At 40.1% G+C, this 26,804-nt stretch overlaps 1 long non-coding RNA gene across 1 annotated transcript; it reads left to right on the top strand.

Annotated features, from left to right (window-relative positions):
* On the top strand, window positions 1-26,311 carry LOC142181122 (uncharacterized). Its single transcript, XR_012709444.1, has 3 exons — window positions 1-211; window positions 1,307-1,509; window positions 26,008-26,311. It is a non-coding gene; the product is annotated as an uncharacterized LOC142181122 (long non-coding RNA).
* Window positions 26,312-26,804: the final 493 nt, after the last annotated feature.

The following is a 26,804-nucleotide window of genomic DNA, read 5'->3' as shown; positions in this document are numbered from 1 at the left end:
AGGAACACTTTATGGTGAGGATTTATTAGACATTTCCCAACTAAACCGTGGCTTTCTATTCTTATCCTCCTGGAATTGAACGATGAAACTCGCACCTGCCTTGTTTCCAGAAATTTTCTTTCAATCCTCTTTCAATTTTCTTTCCGATTCTATGTTCTTCGCTTGACTTTCAGTCTCAATTGTTGTGACTTTGTGACTTTTTGGCCTTTTGGTGAGCACAATTACTCTCTGGTTCTTGCATTTAATTTTTCCCTCTTTAATCCACTGTTCTGCTTGCATCTCTATCTAATTGTACTGTTTTCTATCTTTCTATCTCTATGTAGATTTTACTACACTATTTTCCATTAATGTGATACCAAAAGCAACAAAAACCTTTTTTCTTTCTCTCCTCAAGGTTCCACCATCAGAACTTCATCAGAAATAAAAATTTATCTTTCCTCTTTGGCTTCCTAGACTCTTGCTAGCATTATGGATTCTATAAGTTTTCTCCGTTTTTGCTCTATTTTGTTGGTTGATTTGGGAATATTTTTGGGGGAATATTTTGGTCAATAGCAAATTACCTCTCAATTTGTTTTTTTTTTGTCCGTAAAATTTATCTTTTCTTTTTTTGTCTTTTTCTTTTGGTTGATTTTGTGAATAATTTTAAATTTTTGTCCTTACAAGGTTTTTCCTTGCATGCTTTTTATAGTTGATTTACTCTCAGTTGGGTTTATTCTGAAATGCTTTTCCATCTTTAACTATGTTTAATATTTTTGTTTATTACCTTTCTTTTTGAGTGAACACTATACGCTCATTTTTGTATTTTTCTATATATATATATATATATATATATATATATATATATACACACATAATTTATAGGTAGAGTATATCGGCTGGTAGAGCTGTATATATGTACATGCATGTGCTGTGTACATACTAGATTAAAAAGAAATTAACCTATATTTGTAAGTATAAACCAATTAATCGCAGAGCTCTCAACTATTTGATAGTCCATACTTATTCAAAAGTACATTTCAAAATCTTTTTCATAAAATGGCTTCTTACCTTTGCTTGTGTTTCTTAAGTGAAAAACTGGATTTGGATTAACACACCATACAATATCTCTTTGAAAATTTCAATTGTGAGGCATCGTCTGTAATATGAAAAATTTCTATAGATTTGGGTCAATTTGTAATGAGTATTAAATTTGCTCTAGCAACATTGATTTAGGAAGACAAGGTTATTGATGTCTCCGTTCTACTATTGTTATTTCCTTATTTTTATACTTTAGAATATTTAGTCTCTAACATAGTATCAACTACAGATAATTTGAGATTGAAAGTACATTGAAGCAGATGCATTCTCAAAACAAAAACATTTCTTCGTACCCGACAGAACGAAATGCAGAAATGAATTTCAGACAGCGTGAGAGGTATAAACAAATGGCATCCACCGAACAGGCTCTACTGCTAAAATACCGTCTACGAGGAAATTTTTTTGATGCATGCTCAATGTCATCTAAAACAGGTTAGAATACTAAGCATGTGCGTTTTTCGGCTTTGTGTAGAATTTTCTACATGTTCGTATGTATGTGTTGATAAATACGCTTATTTCGTCAAGCTTATTTGTTTACTTTGACATTAACCATAGTTTTTGTTACAATTATTAGCTAATATGGATTACACCACTACGCTGGCAGCCCACTCTGATAGGGAAAAAGATTCTGCCCATCCATCCTCAATATTTGAAGTAGGCAAGTACAATCCTCTATGGAAAAAGTTTTCACAATTTCTCAATTGAGAAAATATTTACTTATATTTTCTAAAATTATCTTCTACTAGGGTCAACGTCTGGTACGACTAATGAACAAAATCAGAATTCTTATACTATTCTGAATAAAGGTTGGTATATATTACAGTATTATTTCTTACCAATCTGGTTTTCACGGTCCTACACCCAGACCCGGTCATGATGGCACCTCTCATGAAGACAAGGCTAACCAACTATACCCAATTCGACGTTAAACAGTTAAACAACAAGAAAGCATTTTAAAACATGATTTAATAATACTAAGTAGCAGGTAAAATAATAAAATGCGGAAGTACACCCCAACACAGCCCTAACCGGGGTGTCACAAGTCACGATCATCTAACAACACTGAATACTCCAAAGTAACTATAGAGATTAGTACTGAACTAAGTACATAAAGGAAAAGAGATAGGGAGGAGCTCCGGGCTGCGAACCCAACAGCTACCTAAAGACTCCTCGGATCCGCCTGAAGTTGGATTGATCAGCACTCGGGAGCGGGACCAGCTACGCCAGAATCTGCACACAGGGTGCAAGGAGTAAAGTCAGTGTCACACCTCCTTTTTCACTACACCCCTGGGAAGGGGTATATATGGGAGTTTTTCCACCTTAAGTGACAATCGAAACGGGATTTATTGTTAAAAGATTCAGAGTCGCCACTTGGGAGGTTTATGGTATCCCAAGTCACAGGTACAAATCCCGAGTCGAGGAAAAGGTTGACTCTGTATTACAGTCTGGGAACCAAAAATCCGGGTAAGGAATTTTGTTAACCCGGGAGAAGGTGTTAGTCATTCACGAGTTCCGTGGTTCTAGCACGGTCGCTCAGCTATTATAATTGACCTATTATCTGATTTTAATACATGTTTAGACCTATGTGAATTTTAACTTTTGAAAACCGCTTTTACTTATTTAAAGAATTAATTCAAGGTCATTTAAAACATATCGCAAGCCACACCACATGAAATACACTCGTGGTTCACGACCCGCTCTATTTAACCTTGTTGGAAATTAAAGTCGGGTCACATGAAATGCACACCCAAATTTATGACATGTTTATTTTTATTATTAATCGAAATTATGGCAGGGTCACATGAAATGCACACCCGAGCCCCTTTAATCTAATTTGCCGTAGTTCAGTTGATGAATAACAACCCAATATCTATATTGTGACAATATTATATTCAGCTATAACCAATTCGAGTAAACACAAACAGATAACCGAGCAAGCAGATTCAGAATTACGGAGAACAATACACAAACAACGGAATCATATCACCAAACGAACAATTAACATGAAACTTTAATAAAACGAGTAGGTGATGAAAGAATAATATGGCTCGCCTCAAGTCTAAACCAAAGTACTGATCAAATGGAATTGTCTCATTAACAAATATGCTAATAAATGACAATTAACCATGGTGGCATATATTCAACAGCAATCAAGGCGTCGTTTGTCAGCAGTTTTTTTTCGAATTCCAAAAAAATTCCAAAAAATCTTTCTAGGCATGCGAATATACTAATGGGAATTGATATGGAACCATCAGTACATTTTATTTCTTTTTCTTTCCTAGCCAAGCTTAATTAAAAAGCTAATGATCCAACAATGATCCCAAAACTAATCAGTAGAGAGCATGAAAGCAACGTGAATTCCAACTCGTGTAAACATACTAACAATCTCAAGCACACACACAACAAAGACTTCATTCCATCAAAAATTGATATACAGGATTGAAGGGAAGATAAGAGTGAGAAATGGACCTCCAAAATTAATATGACTGACTGTTTTGAAGCTTGACAATGCACAGGACCGCGACCGGACCTCGACAAGCGAAAGATTGACCGAACCTCGCCGGAGAAACTCGAATCTCGCCGACGACTCGAACTCCACTCGACCCGAAGAAAAACAAAGCTCAAAGAGCTGATCGGACGTGAAGTTTGATGCATTTTCGGGGTTGCACCAGGGCTGATTTGAGCCAGATTTTCATACTATTTGAAGTTATTTTCAGCTGGTTCTTGCGGCAAGAAGGATAGTGATTTAAAGGTGAACTCGTGATTGTGCTTGTTCGAGGATGGAGAAATTGGTCATTGGAGGAGTTCTGGCCGGCGGGTCTCTTTTTTCGGCGATTCTCGAGAGGTTCAGAAGGTGGGTCGAGGAGAAGAAGTTATGCTACAATCCATGGAAAAGCGGCTGATTGCTTCGAGTTTAGACCAGCTGCTTAGGGTGTGCTCGTTGTTTTTGCTTCAGCCGAAAAATCATGGAAAAATCTACTTCTTCTATCAAGATGAGTTCTTAGGGGATGGAAGGTCGTTTGAAGATGAAGCAGAATCGGTGAGGGAGGGGTCTCTTTTGTGCGCAACTTTTTAGCTTTTTTCCTTCAGCCTACCTCCTTTTTGATTTTTTAAGCATTAATTTATAAGTAGAGTCTAGGTTTAGGTGTATTTTTGTGTATTTTTCCCATTAGTCCCTAGGTCTTTTGTAGTCCTGAAAGGCTTTCCCAAGGCCGGGATCAAATGACAGAAGTAGGTGGGCCCCTGGGCTTATAGGAAAAGCTCAACCATTTGTTCTTCACTAATCGGGGAATTGACTCGAGCAACTTGCTCCCTCCATCTGAGCCCAAACTCCTTAAAGCTTTCCTCCGGCTTCTTTTCCATTTTAAATAGGGAGGAGCGGTCTGGATAACACCTGATATGTATTAAAAGTATCGAACAAAATCTTGAGCCATGTCACCCAATGTAAGCCACTTACTAACATCTTGACGATTATGCCATTCCAAAGCTGCCCCAGTTAGGCTCTCACTGAAGTACGCCATCAACAAATCATCTTTCTTGCCAACACTTCTCATTTCACTGCAATAATCCCTCAAATGGGCTACCGGATCCCCACACCCATCATACAAGTTAAACTTTGGCACTTTAAACCCCGCAGGCAGACGAACGTCAGGGGACATAGACAATTCTTTGTAAGACATGCTACCCTGGTCTCCCATTCCTTGCTTGTTCGTTAAGGACTGTTCTATGCCTTTCAGCCTCCTGTGTATCCCATATCGCCCTTTTCTTCCTGTGAACTCTTCATTTACAACATGAGGCTTATCCCGCAGACCCTGCTTGTATGAGTTGGGAACCTTGCGGGCAACCTCTGAGGGGTAATATTGGGCATCATGAGCTTTAAGTAGGTGTTCGTTGTTGGGGATGGTGGATAAGACAGGAGGGCAATTTTTGGGAAAGGTAATTGGAAAACCATGATAAGCAGGTGGATCTGGAGAGTATGAGGGATCATCTGGCACTATGACCGGTGTTTGGGTAAGGGTAGCATTTAAGAAGCTAGGTGGTGGCGGGGGTTGGTGCCTTTCCAGTCATCCAAGCCTGATACATGTCAGCCATGTGTTGTTTTAACATCTTTACCTGTTCAACCAACCTATTGTCCTGTTCAGCCAATTGCTTTCGAGCGCCGGTATCAATCAACTCAGTTCTGTTGTCGTCTGCCATTGCCTTTTGACTTTATGTTGCAGAGAAGAGTTACCACTTTAAAACTACAAACCAACCACCCTTCTGCTATGAATATAACAAAATGAAGCCATCACGTTATAGTTAGGGCATCTAACATAAGATAATCTCACTTTATGTGCAATGCACCTAGCCACAGTATCGGTTCTAAAATGACTTCAAGGGTACAAAGGTCAGTTGGCATCATCCCAAATTGTTCATTTCAACCTCTTTTCTTTGCTTTTCTAGCACTTGCTGGCTTGCCCATTTTCCTTCATTTCTCTTTTTTTTAATCATCACCCTTTTTTCTCTCATATCTCACATCCCACAATTCTACCTCTTTTTTTTCTTTTTTTTTTTATTTCCTTTTTTTTCTTTAAATAATAAAAAAAATGATTCGATTGAACCCTATGTAGGTTGCCTACGTATCATGACCCCGCATGAATCAGATCTTTGCGTAGTTCTGGAAAATCACGAATAAAGAAAACAAACTAACATTCTCTTTTTTTTACCTTAATGACTAATCCGATAAGAAAAGAGAAATAAAAGAAGCAAAACTCCCTTTTTTTTTGAATTTTCTAGACTTAATGTTCTATAACCTATTCTAAACTCAAGCTTAACGGATTTTTTCTTTTTCTTTTCTTTTTGGAAACAAATACTCTATTGAGGAAAAATCGTAGAAAAGAAAGATATATTTTTTTGACTCCTTTTTTTTCTGAATTTTCATTTGATATCCCTGAAGAAAAATTTCGTAACGAGAAATGAAAAAGATAAAAACTGTTTTTGGATTTCAATTTTTAATTACCTAAAGGAGAAATTTTAAAAATAAACAGAAGATAAGGTATGTTATTTCTTCTATGTACGATGTCCTAAAGTTCTTGTAAAATAAAAAGAATTTTTTTTCATTTTTCATTAATTCCCCAAAGAAGAACCTCAAAAGAAAATCTTTTTTCGATTTTCTGGAATTAATACCTTAAAGAAAACCTTTTAAAGAGGTACTAAAAGAAAATTCTCTTCTTTTTTGGATTTTTAGTCTTAATATACTAAGGAAAATATAAAAACAATTATTTTAAGTTCTAGGTATTAATTGCTTAAAGGAAAAACCACCTCAATTGATTTTTTTTCAATTTCTAGGAGTAGTATTTCTAGAGAAAATTCTAACGGAAATATAAAAACGCAAAATATATTTTTTTTGGATTTTGCTTCATAATACATTTTCAAATACAAAAAGGGAAATAATAACAAAATACTGACAAACTGAACTAGACTATGACAGACTTAAGAAAATCAACTAAATGACTGAATACTACTATACATGACTAGAAAGTAAAGCATGAACAATAGACTCAAAAAATATAAAATGGATCCTCGAGCAGCTCCTGAATGCAGTGATCCTAGGGTATCAGTCATGCTCAAACTCTGGTAAGTAAATCCTCACCTGTATAAGAAAACTTAAACCAACACGATGTGAGACAATAACATTCCCTACTAGACACATGCAAAACATGATTTAGGCTATTTTTGCAAAATGACTTATTTGGCCAAAAGGTGATTAGAAGTGCAAAATTTGGCTAAGATCCCGCAAAGCCAAGAACCTAAGATTTACTAGGAAGACCGGACCCTATGTGGGTTGCCTACGTATCCCGCCCCAAAAGACGAGAATCAGGTATGCGTAGTTCGGGCAGATTGGATACGGGCGAGAATAATAAAAAAAAGTGACATATAGAGAACACATTTTTTTCTTCTTTTTTTTTCGAAAAATGATGAAACATATAAAATCTTTTTGGATCATTTTGGATTTTTTTTGTTTTTTTTTATTTTTAAAAAATGATAAAAAGTGCAAAATCTTTTTGAAGTTTCCATGCTTTTTTTTCTTAATAAAATGTAACAAAAATATAATTGGGCCCTACTCGCTTCATCCTCACACTTCAGCCTCTCTTTTTTTCTTTTTTTTTTCTTTTCTTCATTCGCCCTCAATTATCATTGGTCCGCCAAATGACCATATTACCCTTGAAGAAATGCAACATGTAGCATATAGGATGCATCAAGATGGTCTTTTATTTTTTGGGGTATACCTGTCCTAGACGGACCCAACCCCTGTGTTGAGTCCCCAAAGTCAAATGCACATGATGCAAACAAACGTGCCTACTAGGGATCCGACATGAGGCTGAGTTATTCTAGGTTCAAAACCTGGGTTTATTGTTCTAGACCCGGCTTACCCGAGCGGACAGCTCGAGCCGAGAGGGGGCAGCGTACCGGGAATACAGAAGCTTCGCCGGCTTTGCAACTTGTCCGAACCTCGTTCTAAATTTGGGATATGACTCTAACAGAAAAGAAGTCACACGAAGTGCACACTTCTTCATGATTTAGAAGACTCAGAGAGAAGAGGGATTTCGCAACAGTTTATATACAGTTCACGGAATATCAAAGCGGTAAAAGCAATCAATTAGCATATTAGGCCCAAATCATGTAACAAAATCAAATAATGGATAAATCCAACTATAACAATTATTGTAAGCTTGAATTCTTGAACCCTCAACCAGAGATTCTGGGTTCGATCCCCAGCAGAGTCGCCAGAGCTGTCACACCTCCTTTTTCACTACACCCCTGGGAAGAGGTATCCCAGGGAGTTTTTCCACTTTAAGTGACAATCAAAACGGGATTTATTGTTAAAAGATTCAGAGTCGCCACTTGGGAGGTTTATGGTGTCCCAAGTCACCAGTGCAAATCCCGAGTCGAGGAAAAGGTTGACTCTGTATTACAGTCTGCGAACCAGAAATTCGGGTAAGGAATTCTGTTTATCCGGGAGAAGGTGTTATGCATTCCCGAGTTCCGTGGTTCTAGCACGGTCGCTCAGCTATTATAATTGACCTATTATCTGATTTGAATACATGTTTACACCTATGTGCATTTTAACTTTTGAAAACCGCTTTTACTTATTTAAATAATTAATTCAAGGTCATTTAAAACATATTGCAAGCCACGCCACATGAAATGTACCCGTGGTTCATGACCCGCTCTATTTAACCTTGTTGGAAATTGAAGTCGGGTCATATGAAATGCACACCCGGATTTATGACATGTTTATTTTAATTATTAATCGAAATTATGGCAGGGTCACATGAAATGCACACCCGAGCCCCTTTAATCTAATTTGCCGTAGTTCAGTTGATGAATAACAACCCAATATCTATATTGTGACAACATTATATTCAGCTATAACCAATTCGAGTAAACACGAACAGATAACCGAGCAAACAAATTCAGAATTACGGAGAACAATACATAAACAGCGGAATCATATCACCAAACGAACAATTAACATGAAGCTTAAATAAAATGAGTAGGTGATGAAAGAATAATATGGCTCGCCTCAAGTCTAAACAAAAGTACTGATCAAATGGAATTGTCTCGTTAACAAATATGCTAATAAATGACAATAAACCATGGTGGCATATATTCAACGGCAATCAAGGCGTCGTTTGTCATCAGTGTTTTTTCAAATTCCAAAGAAATTCCAAAAAATCTTTCTAGGCATGCGAATATACTAATGGGAATTGATATGGAACCATCAGTACATTTTCTTTCCTTTTCTTTCCTAGCCAAGCTTAATTAAAAGGCTAATGATCCCAAAACTAATCAGTAGAGAGCATGAAAGCAACGTGAATTCCAACTCGTGCGAACATACTAACAATCTCAAGCACACACACAACAAAGAATTCATTCCATCAAAAATTGATATACAGGATTGAAGGGAAGATAAAAGTGAGAAATGAACCTCCAAAATTAATATGACTCTAACTGTTTTGAAGCTTGACAATGCACAGGACCGCGATCGGACCTCGACAACGGAAAGATTGACCGAACCTCGTCGGAGAAACTCAAATCTCACCGACGACTCGAACTTTACTCGACTCGAAGAAAAACAAAGCTCAAAGAGCTGATCGGACCTGAAGTTTGATGCGTTTTCGGGGTTGCGGCAGGGCTGATTTGAGCCGGATTTTCATACTATTTTTGAAGTTATTTTTAGCTGGTTCTTGCGGCAAGAAGGACAGTGATTTCAAGGTGAACTCGTGGATGTGCTTGTTCGAGGACGGAGAGATTGGTCGTTGGAGGAGTTCTGGCCGGCGAGTCTCTTTTTTCGGCGATTCTCAAGAGGTTCAGAAGGTGGGTCGAGGAGAAGAAGTTATGTTGCAATCCATGGAAAAGCGACTGATTGCTTCGAGTTTAGTCCAGCTGCTTAGGGTGTGCTCGTTGTTTTTCCTTCAGCCGGAAAATCATGGAAGGTCGTTTGAAGATGAAGCAGAATCGATAAGGGAGGGGTCTCTTTTGTGTGCAACGTTTTAGCTTTTTTCCTTCAGCCTTCCTCCTTTTTGATTTTTTAAGCATTAATTTATAGGTAGAGTCTAGGTTTAGGTGTATTTTTGTGTATCCCATTAATCCCTAGGCCTTTTGTGTTAAGTCCTTAGGGTCTTCTTTATTTGTTTTTTTTGTTCCAAAGAAGGGTCTAGAAGGGTCCCTAGGCTTAATGGACTAATCCAAATTGGGCCAAGAACTGGGCTCTAAAACTCTTAAAATTGTGATCCAATACCTTAATTGACTCCTTTAAAATAAGATAAAAATGCTACACAATCCAAAGCTAATCCTAATTAATTACACTAAACATGAAACTATTTTTGTGTTTTCGAAATTATATAAAGATAAAAATAAGGTACCATTTTTATATTTTTTTTAAAAATTTATGAAAAATACATAAACAAAATTTTTTTTTTTGTGATTTTCATTTTTCTTATAACAAAATAAAGTAAAAGAGTCAAAATGAGTTGAAATAGCTATATTAGGCCTTAACTAAATATTTACACGCTAAAATACATAAAATCTTGGGGAGGGTCAAAAATCACATATCTACAGTCAGTACTCCAACTCAGTGAGTAACAAATGTAAATAAAGACTGAGACCAAGAAAATACGTAAGGCACAAGGCATTCTATAATGAAGCAGTAAAACCATTTGAAAACAGTAAACCAGTGAAAAGATGAGTAAAATCATTATTCAATAAATAAGCAGGTAATTCGGCAATTGAGGAAAATAAACACATAGAAGTTCGCCCCCCGGGCACTGTATCAACAAAACCGCACCTTGGGCAACATCTCATAACAATACCAGCCCATCAGGCTCAATCTCAGATCACAATGGGTACCCGCGCCTACTGAGGGTGTGCAGACTCCTGGAGGGGCCCCTTACGGCTCGAGCGCAATATCAAGCCACCTCGTGGCATCATCACTAGGCCCTCGGCCTCATATCAATCAAGCTACCTCGTGGAATACATATCTCAGGCCCTCATCCTCATAATCAGTATTAAATGTTTCCTCACAACATAGGCCCTCAGCCTCACTCAGTCAAAAATCCTCACATGCCACTCAGGCAATAGTAAAACAGTGTTTCTCATCCCAAACATCATTTAAAAATATCATTTAAGTATTAAAACTGAGTAAACATGGCTGAGTACGAAAACGGTGGAAAATAACATGACTGAGTTCAAGTATAAAGTCAAAACAGTGAGGGAATATCAATAAAAATCCCCGAAGGGTTCAAATAGTTGGCACGAAGCCCAAATATGACATTCAACCCAAATAATGATGATAGCAAATAGATTTCAGTCAAATACGCGGTAAAAACATCAATCGTGACGGACCAAGTCACAATCCCCAATAGTGCACTACCCTAGGCTCGTCATCAAGCATGCGCCTCACCTCAATATAGCATTAGGATTGCAAATCTGGGGTTTTAAACCCTCAGAGCATCATTTACAATCATTACTCACCTCGAACCGGTCAAATCTCTAGCTCGCGATGCCATTGCCCCTCGAATCAACCTCCATTCGCATCGAATATATCCAAAATCAGAACGAGGACGTTAAAATATGCGAAGGGAACGAACCCCAAGCAAAAATAATCAATTTACAACATAAATCCCGAAATTACCAAAACCCGACCCCTAGGCCCACGTCTCGGAATTTGATAATTTTTACATCAATAGATTCCTTATCTTCCCACGAATTCATACATATCAAAAGTTTTGAAATCCGACCTCAAATCGTCCTTCAAATCCTCAATCAAAGGTCTAAATTGCCAAGCCCTAGTTCTTCAATTTTTGGCTACATTTCCATGATTATTTAGGTGGAATTCACATTAGAATCGAGTTCTAAGTCCAAGAATCTTACCTCCAAGTGATTCCCCTTGAATCCCTCTTCAATGCCCCTAAAAAAGCTCCAAAAGCGACCAACAATGGAAGAAATAAACCCCACATTCTCAGACAAGACGTCCTTTTAAACCTTCTGCCCAAGCCTTAATTCCTTCTTCGCAAACGCGGTCATAGCCTCGCGTCCGCGAAGCACAAAATGACTTTAACCAAAAATCCTCTTACGCGAACGTGACATGCACCTCGCGAACGCGATGGTTCCTCAGACTTACCCTTCGCGAACGCACTCCTTCTCTCTCGAACGCGATGAACAACTCGACCTCAGACCCAGCTGACCAAATTACTTAACGCGAACGCGTTGCCCTTCTCGTGAACGCGATGCATGAACATCTAGCCCTTTGCAAATGCGGAGCCTTCCCGACTCTTCCCGACTCTTCGCGAACGCAAAGGCTAAAATCCCACCTTCCTCCACTGACTCTTCCCGAACGCGAGGGTCCACTCGCGAACGCGAAGAGTAAGATACCTGCAACAGCTGAAACAAAATTCTTCAATTTTTCTTAACTTAGAATGATCCGTTCAACCCTCTGAAACTCACCCGAGGTCCCCGGGACCTCAACCAAAGGCACCAACATATCCTAAGACCTCATTCAAACTTGTTCCAATATTCAAAACACCTCAAACAACATCGAATCAACCAAAACATATCGGATTCAAGCCTAGCTTTCAAAAACCTTCCGAATTCCGCTTTTGATCAAAAACCCAACCAAACCATGTCTGAATTTTGCACGCACATCCCAAATGACACAACGAAACTACTGCAACTCTTGGAATTCCATTCCGACCCCTATATCAAAATCTCGCCTACCAACCGGAAATTGCCAAAACATCAACTTTGCCAATTCAAGCCTAAATCTACTCTGAACCTCCAAAACCCTTTTCGATCACACTCCTAAGTCCTAAATCACTTCCCGAAGCTAACCTAACCATTGGAACTCACATTCGAGCCTTCTAACACATAAGTAACATCCGGTTGACTTTTCCAACTTAAACTTCCTTAAAAGAGACTAAGTGTCTCAAACCTTACCAAAACCATTCCAGATTCAATCCGGCCAACTCAATACCACAAATCACTGATAACGAAGCATAAAGAAGCAGAAATGGGGAAAATAGAGCGGTAACTTTTGAGATGACTGGCCAGGTCGTCACATTCTCCCCAACTTAAACAAATGTTTGTCCGCGAACGAACAAAGAAACATACCTGAAGCCTCAAACGAGTGAGCATATCTCCTCCGTATCTCCCGCTTGGTCTCCCAGGTAGCCTCCTCCACGGGCCGACCTCTTCACTACACTTTAACTAAAGCTATATCCTTTGACCTCAACTTCCAAACCTGACGACCCAAAATAGTTACTGGCTCCACATCATAGTTCAAATCATCATCCAACTGAACTGTGCTGAAATCCAGAACATGAGACGGGTCCCCAATATACTTTCGGAGTATAGAAACATGAAATACCGGATGCACACTCGACAAGCTGGGTGGCAAATCAAGCTCATAAGCCACCTCCCCAATCCTTCGAGCTCCTCAAAAGGTCCAATGTACCGCCGACTCAATTTCCCTTTATTCCCAAATCTTTTAACACCCTTCATGGGTGAAACCTTCAATAGAACCTTCTCACCAACCATGTAGGACACATCTCGAACCTTCCTGTCAGCATAACTCTTTTGCCTCGACTGCGTTGTACGAAGCCTGTCCTGAATCACCTTCAGCTTCTCCAAAGCATCCTGCACCAAATCTGTCCCTAATAGCCTAGCCTTACCGGGCTCAAACCAACTAACTGGAGATCTACACTACCTCCCATATAAAGCCTCATATGGAGCCATCTGAATACTCGACTGGTAGCTGTTGTTATAAGCAAACTCTGCAAGTGGTAGAAACTGATCCCATGACCCTCCGAAATCAATGACACAAGAACACAACATGTCCTCCAATATCTGAATAGTGCGCTCGGACTGCCCATCCATCTGAGGATAAAAAGTTGGGCTCAACTCTCGCTACACGGACCTCCAAAACTGCGATGTAAACTGAGTGCCCCTATCTGAAATGATGGAAACTGGGACACCATACAACTGAACAATCTCTCGGATATAGATCTCTGCCAACCGCTCTGAAGAATAAGTAGTACACATAGGAATGAAGTGTACGGACTTGGTCAGCCGATCCACAATCACCCAAAAAGCTCAAACTTCCTCAAGGTCTGTGGAAGTCCAACAACAAAGTCCATAGTGATCCTCTCCCACTTCCACTTGGGAATATCCATCTGCTGAAGCAAGCCACCCGGTCTCTAATGCTCATATTTCACCTGCTGACAATTGAGACACCGAGCTATAAATCCCACGATATCTTTCTTCATTCTTCTCCACCAATAGTGCTGCCTCAAATCCTGATACATCTTCGTGGCACCCGGATGAATGGAATACCGCGAGCTATAGGCCTCCTCCAGCATCAACTACCGAAGCCCATCCACATTGGGCACACAAATCCGGCCCTGCAACCTCAACACCCCATCATCACCAATGGTCACATCTCTAACATCATCATGATGAACTCTGTCCTTAAGGACAAGCAAACGCGGATCATCGTACTAGCACTCTCTGATGCGATCATATAAGGAAGACCGAGAAATCACACAAGCCAATACCCGACTGGGCTCCAAAATATCCAACCTTACGAATCGATTGGCCAAGGCCTGAACATCAACTGCAAGAGATCTCTCCCCAATTGGAATATATGCCAAACTCCCCATACTCACTGCCTTTCGGCTCAAAGTATCGGCCACGACATTGGCCTTTCCCGGATGGTACAATATTGTGATATCATAATCCTTAAGCAACGCCAACCATCTTCGCTGCCTGAAATTGAGATCCTTCTATTTGATCAAGTGCTAGAGGCTACGATGATCAGTAAACATCTCACAAGACACACCATACAAGTAATGCCTCCAATCTTCAATGCGTGAACTATGACAGCCAACTCCAAATTATGAAATTGATAGTTCTTCTCATGGGGCTTCAACTGACGAGAAACATAAGCAATAACTCTACCCTCCTGCATCAATACACAACCAATCCTAACTCTCGAAGCATCACAATACACGGTATATTAACCTGAAGCCGATGGCAAAACCAACACTGGAGCTGTAGTTAAAGATGTCTTGAGCTCTTGAAAGCTCTCCTCACACTCGTCCAACCATACAAATGAAGCACCCTTCTGAGTCAACTTGGTTAAGGGCGATGTGATAGATGAGAATCCCTAAACAAATCGGCGATAATAGCCTGCCAAACCAAGAAAGTTGCGAATCTCTATGGCTGAGGACGGTCTGGGCCAACTCTGAACCACCTCTGTCTTCTTCGAATCAACCTGAGTACCCTTGCTGGACACCACATGCCCCAAGAAAGCCACTGAACTAAGCCAAAACTGTCACTTGGATAACTTTGCATAAAGCTTCTCCTCCCTCAATCTCTATAAGACAACTCTCAAATGCTCCATGTGCTCTTCCTAATTATGCGAGTACACCAGAATATCATCAATGAAGACTATGACAAACGAGTCGAGATAAGGCCGGAACACGTTGTTCATCAAATGCATGAACGCTGCTGGGGCATTGGTCAGTCCAAAAGACATCACCAAGAACTCATAATGACCATATCGGGTCCTGAAAGTCGTCTTAAGAATATCCGAGTCCCTGATCTTCAACTAGTGATAACCTGAACGGAGATCAATCTTGGAGAACACTCTCGCTCCCTGAAGCTGGTCGAATAAATCATCAATACGAGGCAAAGGATACTTGTTCTTAATTGTTACCTTGTTCAATTGCCTATAATCAATGCACATTCTCATTGTGCCATCCTTCTTCTTCACAAACAGGATCGGCGCACCCCAAGGTGACACACTAGTCCGAATGAACCCCTTATCAAGGAGTTCTTGAAGCTGATCCTTTAACACTTTCAACTCCGCTAGTGCAATACGATATAACAGAATAGAAATGGGCTGAGTGCCCGGCACCAGGCCAATACCAAAATCAATATCCCTATCTGATGGCATGCCTAACAAGTCTACAGGAAACACATCGGAAAAATCCCTCACAAATGGAACTGAATCAATACTGGGAGTCTCAGCACCGACATCCCTCACAAACGCTAGACACGAAAGACAACCCTTCCAACCATATGTTGGGCCTTCAAGAAAGAGATCACTCTACTAGAAACATAATCAGTCACACCTTGCCACTCGATCTGTGGCTCACCCGGTATAGCCAATGTGACTATCTTAGCATGACAGTCCACAATAGCACGACATAGAGATAGCCAATCCAGGCCCAAAATGACATCGAAATCCACCATAATCAATAATAAAAGATCCATACGGGTTTCCAAACCCCTAGTAGTCACCACACACGATCGGTACACATGGTCTACAACAACAGTATTGCCCATCGGAGTAGATACATGAAAATGTGAAGCAAGAAACTCACAGGGTGTACCCAAATAACAAGCAAAGTATGATGACATATAAGAAAAGGTGGAACTGGGATAAAATAATACAGAGGCATCTCTGTGGCAGACTTAAACAATACCTGTAATGACAGCATCTGAAGCAATAACATTGGGTCTGCCTGGAAGTGCATAAAACGGGCCTGACCGCCACCTGATTGACCTCCCCCTCTGGGGTGACCCCTAGCTGACTGACCTCCATCCCTAGCTGGCTGGGCGGGTGGTGGTAAAGTAACTGGCGCTGAAGCCGATGACTGACCCCTCTGCTGAGATGAACTCGCAAGACGACGATGGCACTACCTCCACATATGGCCCATATCACCACACTCATAACAACTCCCAGGTGCTGGAGAAGGGGACTGAAGGGAACCCCTCGCACCGGAGTGACTAGCAGATGCACTCGACATAGAAGAGCCCTGATCTGATGGAGCACGGGACGAACTCTGAGCTGGAAGGGCACTAAGTGATTACTGGCCCTGAAGAGAACTGTGAGACCCATGACCCGATGACGCCCCACGATAACCTGGGTGAGCTGGCTGAGCAAGCCTAAATGGACGGCCTTTGCCGTGCTAAAACTGACCCCTCGAAGGAGCACCACTATCACTACCAGATCCTCGAGGCCTCTTGGCCTCCCTCTCCTCTTGCTCCTGGCGACGAACAGACTCAATCTCACGGACGATATCCATAACCTCCTCGAAAGTAGCACCAGTCACCCTCTCCTTGGTCATGAGAATACGAAACTGATAAGTGAGACCATCAACAAACCTTCTAATCCTCTCTCTATCTGTCGGGACCAACCAAATGGCATGATGAGCTAACTCGAAGAACCTCAACTCATACTGCGACACGATCATCTCCCCCTGACGCAACCACTCAAACTGCCTGCGCAACTCCTTTCCGTGAGACTGCGACACATACTTCTCCAGAAAGAGAATAGAGAACTGCTGCCAGGTAAGGGGTGCTGCACCAATAGGCCTATGCCTCTCAAAATCCTCCCACCAAGTGAAGGCTGCTCCAGAGAACTGATAAGTAGTGAAAGCGACCCCGCTGGTCTCCAGAATACCCGTTGTATGAAGCATCCTCAGACACTTGTCCAAAAAGCCCTGGGCATTCTCGCCCTCTGCACCACTGATGGTCGGAGGCTGAAGTCTACCAAACCTCTCTAACCTATGCTGCTCATCCTCCGGCATGGCAGGAACTACATAGTCCTGAACAACTACAACCGGCTAGGCTGGATGTGCCCCCAGTGTCTGAAGTCCCTACACAACCTATTCAGGTGTGCGAGCGGCGGGAGTCTGATTGCCTCCCCCGGCCTGAGAAGTAGCTGCGGATGTAGTGGATGAAACCGCATGAGTTAGGCCTGTGCAAATTGATAAGATCTGAGCCAAGGCCTCCTAAAGACCCGGAATCACAATGGGCATAGCTGGTGCCTGAGCTGGTGTTGCTGGGGCGTCCATAACTAGGACCTGATCCTGAACTGGGGCAGCTGGTGGATCTGTAGGTGCTGCCCTAGCTGCTCTGCCCCTACTTCGACCACGACCGCATCCTCGGCCTCTGGTGGACACAGCTGGTGGCACTGGTGGTCATCTATCCTGATCGGTAGCGCGTGTCCTCACCATCTGTGAGAGAATAGAATAACAGAAGTTTAGTACTCGAATCATCAAATTCGCACGACAAGAATTTCAAGAATATGAAGTTTTTCCTAAAGGTTCTCTAGCCTCTCAAGGATAAATACAGACGTCTCCATACCGATCCGCGAGACTCTACTAAACCTACTCATGACTCATGAGACCTATGTAACCTAGGCTTTGATACCAACTTGGCACGACCCTAAACCCGGACTCGATCGTGATGGCGCCTCTCGTGAAGACAAGGCCAGCCAATTATTCCCAATTCGACGTTAAACAGTTAAACAACAAGAAAGAAGTTTAAAACATGATTCAATAATACTAAGTAGTAGGTAAAATCAATAAAATGTGAAAGTACACCCCAACACAGCCCTAACCGGGGTGTCACAAGTCACGAGCATCTAATAATACTGAATACTTCAAAGTAACTATAGAGTTTAGTACTGAACTAAGGACATAAAGGAAAAGAGATAGGGAGGAGCTCCAGGTTGCGAACACCAACAGCTACCTAAAGACTCCTCGGATCCGCCTGAAGCTGGAATGATCAGCACTCGGGAGCGGGACCAGCTATGTCTGAATCTGCACACAGGGTGCAGGGAGTAAAGTTAGTACTCTAACTCAGTGAGTAACAAATGTAAATAAAGATTGGGAGCAAGAAAACATGTAAGGCACAAGCCATTCTATAATAAAGCAGTAAAACCATTTGAAAACAATAAACCAGTGAAAAGATGAGTAAAATCCTTATTCAATAAATAAGCAGGTAATTGACGGCAATTGAGGAAAAATAAACACATAAAAGTTTGCCCCTCGGTCACTGTATCAACAAAACCGCCCCTCGGGCAACATCTCAGAACTATACAAGCCCCTCGGGCTTGATCTCACATCACAATGGGTACCCGCGCTCACTGGGGGTGTGCAAACTCCTAGAGGGGCCCCTTACGACCCGAGAACAATATCAAGCCACCTCGTGGCATCATCACTAGGCCCTCGACCTCATATCAATCAAGCCACCTTGTGACGTACATATCTCAGGCCCTCGACCTCATAATCAGTATCAAATGTTTACTCACAACATAGGCCCTCGGCCTTACTCAGTCAAAAATCCTCACAAGCCACTCGGGCAATAGTAAAATAGTGTTTCTCAGCCCAAACATCATTAAAAATACCATTTAAGTATTAAAACTGAGTAAACATAGCTGAGTACGAATGCAGTAGAAAATAACATGACTGAGTTCAAGTATTAAGTCAAAACAGTGAGGGAATATCAATAAAAATCCCCAAAGGGTTCAAATAGTTAGCACGAAGCCCAAATATGACATTCAGCTCAAAAAATGATGATAACAAGTAGATTTTAGTCAAACACACGGTAAAATCATCAATCGGGACGGACCAAGTCACAATCCCCAATAGTGCATGACCCCACGCTCGTCATCAAGCGTGTGCCTTACCTCAATATAACACTACGATGTGCAAATCCGGGGTTTCAAACTGTCAGAGCATCATTTACAATTATTATTCACCCCGAACCAGTCAGATCTCTAGCTCGCGACGCCTTTGCCCCTCAAATCAGCCTTCACTCGCATCAAATCTATCCAAAATCAGAACGAGGACGTCAAAATATGCTAAGGGAACAAAGCCCAAGCGAAAATAATCAATTTACAACATAAATCCCGAAATTACCAAAACCCGACCCCCGGGCCCACATCTCAGAATTCGATAATTTTTACATCAATAGATTCCTTATCTCCCCATGAGTTCATACATATCAAAAGTTCTGAAATCCAACCTCAAATGGTCCTTCAAATCCTCAATCAAAGGTCAAAATTTCCAAGCCCTGGTTCTTCAATTTTTGGCTAAATTTCCATGATTATTTAGGTGGAATTCACATTAGAATCGAGTTCTAAGTCCAAGAATCTTACCTCTAAGTGATTCTCCTTGAATCCATCTTAAATCCCCTTTAAAAAGCTCCAAAAACGACCAACAATGGAAGAAATAAACCCCACATTCACGGACAAGACGACCTTTTAAACATTCTGCCCAGGCCTTAATTCATTCTTCGCGAACGCGGTCAATGCCTCGCATTTGCGAAGCATAAAATGACTTTTACCAAAAATCCTTTTACGCGAATGCGACATGCCCCTCGCGAACGTGATGGTTCCTCAGACTTACCCTTCACGACCGCACTCCCTCTCTCGCGAACGTGATGAACAACTCGACCTCAGACCCAGCTGACCAAATTACTCTACGCGAACATGCTACCCTTCTCGCAAACGCGATGCACGAACATCCAGCCCTTCATGAACGCGGAGCCTTCCTCGCGAACGCGGAGCCTAAAATCCTACCTTCCTCCAATGACTCTTCGCGAACGCGAGGGTCCACTCTCGAACGCGAAGAGTAAGATATCTGCAACAGCTGAAACCAAATTCTGCAATTTTTCTTAACTTAGAATGATCTGTTCAACCCTCTGAAACTCACTCGAGGCCCCCGGGACCTCAACCAAATTCACCAACATATCTCAAGACCTCATTCAAACTTGTTACAATCTTCAAAACACCTCAAATAACATCGAATCAACCAAAACACATCGGATTTAAGCCTAACTTTCAAAAACCTTCTGAATTCCATTTTTTATCAAAAATCCAACCAAACCACGTCCGAATAACCTAAAATTTTGCACACACATCCTAAATATGACACAACAGAACTACTGAAACTCTCGGAATTCCATTCCGACCCGTATATCAAAATCTCGCCTACCTACCGAAAATTGCCAAAACATCAACTTTGCCAATTCAAGCCTAAATCTACTCCGAATCTCCAAAACCTATTCCGATCACACTCCTAAGTCCCAAATCACTTCCCGAAGCTAACCGAACCATCGGAACTCACATCCGAGCCTTCTAACACATAAGTCAACATCCAGTTGACTTTTCCAACTTAAACTTCCTTAAAAGAGACTAAGTATCTCAAGCCTTACTAAAATCATTTCGGATTCTATCCGACCAACCTGATACCACAAAACATTGATATCGAAGCATAAAGAAGCAGAAATGGGGAAAACAGAGCGGTAACTCATGAGACGACTGGTCGGGTCGTCACATTGGCTTTGTTTTTGCTTTTATTCATTGTGACCTTTTGGTAGCTGCAGGTCCAAAGGTAAATAAAACAGGCAACATAGCCATTAGCCAAATACGGTCAGAATACATCCCACTAAAATTAATTTCACATTGTAAGTTCTGTTGAGCTAAGAAATTTCAGTTTGAACCTTCTGGATTTTGTTGTAGCAATGGTTCAGTTAGCTTAACTACACACAAAATGCCCGCAGAATTGCGAAATTCATATGTAGGAAATACTGAGGAGTCTAAACGCTTTCGCACATACATTAGAATATACAATAATATCTTTGCATTTACATCACTTGGTGTGAGCTACGACAAAGATTTAGCGAGAAGAAATCATGGTATTTACACTTTTAGAGTTCAAGAACAAATGTATCATTCCATAGATGATCTATTCCCTACGAACCAAAAGGCAAAAAATCTGCAACTATACTTTTATGACAATGATAATGAACTAGCAAACAAAATGGCTTGTTCCAATAGGATTGATGAAAGTATAGTCAGAAATTTGATGGAGTTGCTGGGAAATAATCCATATTCTATTTTTTTAAGATCGTTGACTAATGTTCCAAACCTGCCAAACTTCTATATTGCGCTTAAATGTGATACAGGCTTGGATCAAGGAATATATATAACCTCCATACTGCATCAGAAGTTGCTACAATATGGGTTGAAGAAAATAGTAGTAATGTTATTCGAACACCTCATACCCGAATTTACACTAATAGTAACAGGTCACAATTAGTAAATTATTATTATGGTTGTTATGATCCTATACAGTATCCATTACTATTTCCATATGGTCAAGGGGGATGGCATTGTGGAATTAAAAAAATTATGCCTGCAACTAGAATTCATGGACACGTTATTTCTTGTGAAAATGAAGACTTACCAAATATTAGGAACATGTGTTCAATTGATGGATATCTTGAAATGGAAGAGCATGTCCTACAATGAAAAAACGAAAAAGAGACGATGTTTCTATTCGAAGCTATTATTGTTAAAAACTTCAAATAAGAAATGATGATAAAGATGATGTTTTACACACAGGAAGATTATTTCAACAATATTCTATAGATGAATATATAAAACTTGAAACACAAAGATTATACTTTATCTTATTTAATCCAGATTTGTTCAGAGTCAATATGTTACAGGGAATTGTCGATGCTTTGTAGTTTGGTGAGAGGGAAGCTGCTAACATTGGAAGACAAAATTTCCTCCACGGGGTCGGGTTCTTTTAGGGATAGACTTGTGAAGATCCTAATTAGTATATATAATTTATCAACAAATATATCTGTTTGTAAATTGATTCATCGACTTATAACTTACTTGGATGCATCATTGAATATTAAAAATAAAATGTTTGACCTATATCTATTAATAGTAAAAATAAAATGTCTCGACCTATATCGATTAATCTATGTCATGCATTATTAATGATGAATGAATGGAAAATAGAAGAGTGAATACTAAACATCTTTGGCACGTATGTATATATATATATATATATGTGTGTGTGTGGGGGGGGGGGGAGGGGGATCACAAATTAAAGAAACGAAAGAAGTTATTAGTATTAAGTAAACGAGTTAAATTAATAGGTCAAACATGGTAGAGTTACAATTGATAAAATTGTCAGATAGATAGGTTGACACTCACTCTACTATCTGTTTAGCCATGTCTTTAGTGTACCACTGTCTCAATGTAACTTCATCAGTACTTGCATTTTGTTCATTTTGCCTCAAATTAGTCCTTCTTCAGTTTCGTTCAGTGAGCACTTTTTGGCTGCTGGTTATGTTGTTTTTTCCCATTATTGACGATAATTTTTTTGAAATTCTTATGGACTTTTATAGTTTTTAGTTAAAATGGTTTGACAAGTAATAGTATAGCACTATTGTGACTTTTACTATGTAACAATTTTGTATAAAGGTGCTTTTGTACCTTTAGGAAAGTTTGTATTTACATGTTATTCTTCTTATCTTTTGTTAGATGTTTCTTGAAATTTATGTGTGAGGACTGACGATTATGATTCTAAATTTTCCTTCGGAGTAAACTTATTTCGTCTATAAACCAAAAATTGTTATATTTCTAATATTGGTATCATCAAGCCATCTGCAAGTAGAGAGGTCAGTAGTTATACCATACTGACAGAATGAATATGACTATCATCTTGCTAAATGTAATTGAGGGGAACTAAGAATAAAAATATTCTCCATATTCTGGACACTTCGTTCCGAACTTCAGAAAATTTGGTTTCTTTTAGTTATTCTCATGTAAGCATTTGAGTTTTTTTTTTTATATTTAAAAGTGCACTATGACTTTATGCAAAATGGTGGCAAAGAAATCAGTTGAAAAAATGTCAAATAATGAAGTAAGTGTCAATTTTTTGTTCTCTGATGTTTTTTCCGCATATGATAATCCTCGCCAGCCATCGAATATAACTGCATGTTCCTGAAGCTCTTTTGTATTCTCATGGTTCAAATTATAACCATATTGGAATTTTTTTTGGATAAATACATGTTTATTTTTTAAATGACAACTCCATACTTTTATCCTTCACTTCTATTTAAGTCAATCTTTAATTCAGGCGAACAACCTTTGCATTAAAACCAGATGGCGTATCTGGCTACTTCTTTGTCACCAATCTTCTCCTGTTTTATTTTCTTGAATAAATTTCTGGGCGGTGATGAATAATGAATTCCATTGATTTATAAGCATTATTTGAGAAGTGTCTCCATTTATTTTTGGCTAAAGTATGATTTTGAAGAATTTCTTTCCAGAAAAAAAACAAAAAAAAGCGTATTCTGAAGAAGAAAAAATTGTATTTTGCTCCTTGTTTTATTATTCCTGTGAGTTTTGATTATTTGTAATGTCTGAGATTCCAGGAAAGCGAAAGTATAAGGGGAAGAAGTTGCAGCTACAGTCCTCTCTGTTTTGGTTGTTTATAACTTGAATTTCTCACTTGTTAGAGTTGTTTCTCCTCATATTAGGACCAACCAAGAGCTGGCATTTTTTTCTTTTTGAAACTCAAGGTTAAAAACTTTATGCAAGATTGATTCTTTAGAAAATTATATTTTTTTGGGTGTTTAAATTTCTTGTAATCTGTACTTGACAGAGCTGTTAACTGTGACGACCCGACCGGTCGTCTTAAGAATTAACGCCCCGATCTCCTATTAACTGCTTTTCCCATGTTTATTTCTGCTATTTTGATTTGCCGGGATGTTTGGTTTTGAATTCGGAGAGTTTTGGGATACTTAGTCCCTAAATGAGAGCTTAAGTGTTGGAAAGTTGACCATAGTCGGATCAGTGTGAAGACGGCCTCAAAATGGAATTTTGATGGATCTGTTAGCTACGTTGGGTGATTTCGGGCTTAGGGCGTGTTCGGATTGTATTTTGGAGGCCCGTAGCTAATTTCGGGCTTGGGTGATTTCCGGTTCGATAGTGAGATTTTGATCCGAGGGTCGGAATGGAATTCCGGAAGTTGGAGTAGCTCCGTAGTGTTGAATGTAACGTGTGTGCAAAATTTGAGATCATTCGGACAAGGTTTAATATACTTTTTGATAGAAAGCGTATTTTAGAGTTTTGGAATTTTTAAGCTTGAATCCATGGTTGATTTGTTGTTTCGATGTTGTTTTAAGTGTTTTTAGAATTGGTATAAGTTTGGATAGTGGTATTAGACATGTTGGTGCCTTTGGTTGAGGTCCCAGGGGCCTTGAGATGATTTCGGATGGTTGACGGAAGGATTTTGGAGTTTGGAGTTACAGCTTCAGCTGCTGGTTTTCTGTCATAACCACACTTGCGAGTGTGGGACCGTAGGTGCTGCACCGCAGAAGTGGCTATGTGGCCGCAAAAGTGAGATTGGCCCAGAGCTCCAGGATCCGCAGGTGCGGCTGGGTTTTCGCAAATGCGGTGCCGAAGATACGGACCCAGCCCGTTAAGTGACTTTTCGCAACTACGATGCATTCTTCCGCAGGTGCACTCCCTTGACAGCAGATGCGGTAATCGCTGGGAAGAAACATATAAATGCTTGCCTTCGCGAAATTTAGTCATTTTTCACCTCTTTTCAAACGGGAAGAAGCTTGGGGAGCATTTTCAAGAGGGATTTTCAGAGGAGTTCGTTGGGGTAAGGTCTTTGGTCCCTAAACTCGTTATTGGCATGATTTTATCATTATAAGCATGAAAAATTAAGGAAAATCAATGGTAATTTGGGAGTTAGGGCTTGACTAATTAGAGGCCTTTGAGTGATGATTTGAGGGACAAATTCAGTTCCGATTTTGGTAATTTTGGTATGATTGAACTCGTGAGAGTGTAAGGATTCTTGAAATATAAATTTTACCTTATTTCGAGATGTGGGTCCGATGGGAATTTAATTTCTTTGTAGAATCTGTTACTTGAAGTGTTATTTACATTATGAAATTGAATTGAATAGATTTAGGGCAATTGGAGTCGAGTACTCGTGGCAAGAGTGTGGTTTCAGATTGATTTGAGCTGGTTCAAGGTAAGTGGGTTGCCTAACCTTGTGTGTGGGACCTTCCTCTTAGGATTTGGTATATTTGATAATTGAAATGCCCTATACGTGAGGTGACGAGTGTGTACTTGAGCTAATTGTTGAAAAATCCGGTTTTCTTTACATAATGTCAATTGTGTTCCTTTTTCCTCTTTTATTTTACTTGCAATTTAAACCTGTTGTTAGCTTAGAAAAAGCATGTCTAATTGACTTAACTATTTATTTGCTTAAACTGCCCTAATTAAATTAGGTGAAGCATGTTAAATTAGAATTACATGTTTTACTTGGTATGAACTTGAGCTTAATTGAGTATTCTCGTGTTGTTGCTGTGTGTTTTACTTTGGGACTACGGGACGGCATCCCGAGAGATCCCCTGTACGTATTTATGATTTGAACTGAGGTGCGGGATACCAAGAGATATCTGGCACATATATTGAGGATAACAAGAGATCCTCGGGATACCAAGAGATCCCTAGCATATATTGAGGATACCAAGAGATCCCTTGTATATATTGAGGATACTAAGAGATCCCCGGTTATCATCCTTGTTATGAGTGCTATTTCCTTGTGATTGTCTTTATCTCTATTTCAGTTATTGTATTCCTTAAAATCCCGTATTAAATTCTTACTGTAGATTCTCAATTGTACTACTTATCTTATTCTGTCATCTCTATATTTATTTAATCTCAGTAGTACTTTTTCCCCTTCTGCGCATGTTTTTCATGTGCAGATCCAGGTACTTCGACTCAGTCCTATCACCTTTGAGGCGAGGCAACTGCTCCAGAGACTTCGAGGTATATCTGCTGTGTCCGCAAACCGAGTCCCTTTTCATTCTGTCTTGTAGTGATAGCCCTTCTAATTTTTTTCTTTTGATGTAGACATTCTGGAGTTAGAGCACTTTTATTATATTCGTAGCTTGTGATTCAGGGGTTTCCGGGTTTTGGGAGAAATAGTACTAGTTTATGAGAGTTGGTACTGCGTATGCCGAGTGGCACTTTCAAATGCTGATTTATTACATTATTTATGTTTTAAATTGTTTCTTCTCTTCCACAAATTTGGTTTATCTTCTGCATTTTAGGATTACCTAGTCGTAGAGACTAGGTGCCATCACGATAGTTCACGGAGGGCGAACCGGGGTCGTGACAAGTTGGTATTAGAGCTCTAGGTTCATAGGAGTCATGAATCACAAGTCGGTTTATTAGAGTCTCGCTGATCAGTACGGAGACGTCTGTACTTATGTACGAGAGGCTATGTAACTGTTAGGAAAATTTCCACTTCATTTGATTTCCTTATCGTGCGATATTTTGATATCACAATTCTAAACTTCTGTCTTCTATTCTCTCACAAATGGTGAGGACACGCACTACCTAAGATGATCAGGCACCCATGCCCCCTACTGCAACCGTCAGAGGTCGGGGCCGAGTTATAGGCCGTGGACGCGCACGTGGTGCAGCCAGAGCACCTGCGCGAGCTGCCATAGAGGAACCACACGTAGATCCAGCCGGAGCCGAAACACCTGATACGCCT

Source organism: Nicotiana tabacum, chromosome 1, assembly GCF_000715075.1.
Source record: "Nicotiana tabacum cultivar K326 chromosome 1, ASM71507v2, whole genome shotgun sequence".
Taxonomy (NCBI): domain Eukaryota; kingdom Viridiplantae; phylum Streptophyta; class Magnoliopsida; order Solanales; family Solanaceae; genus Nicotiana; species Nicotiana tabacum.
Note: the sequence above shows the minus strand (reverse complement) of the source record. Positions and strands in the feature narration are given on the sequence as shown.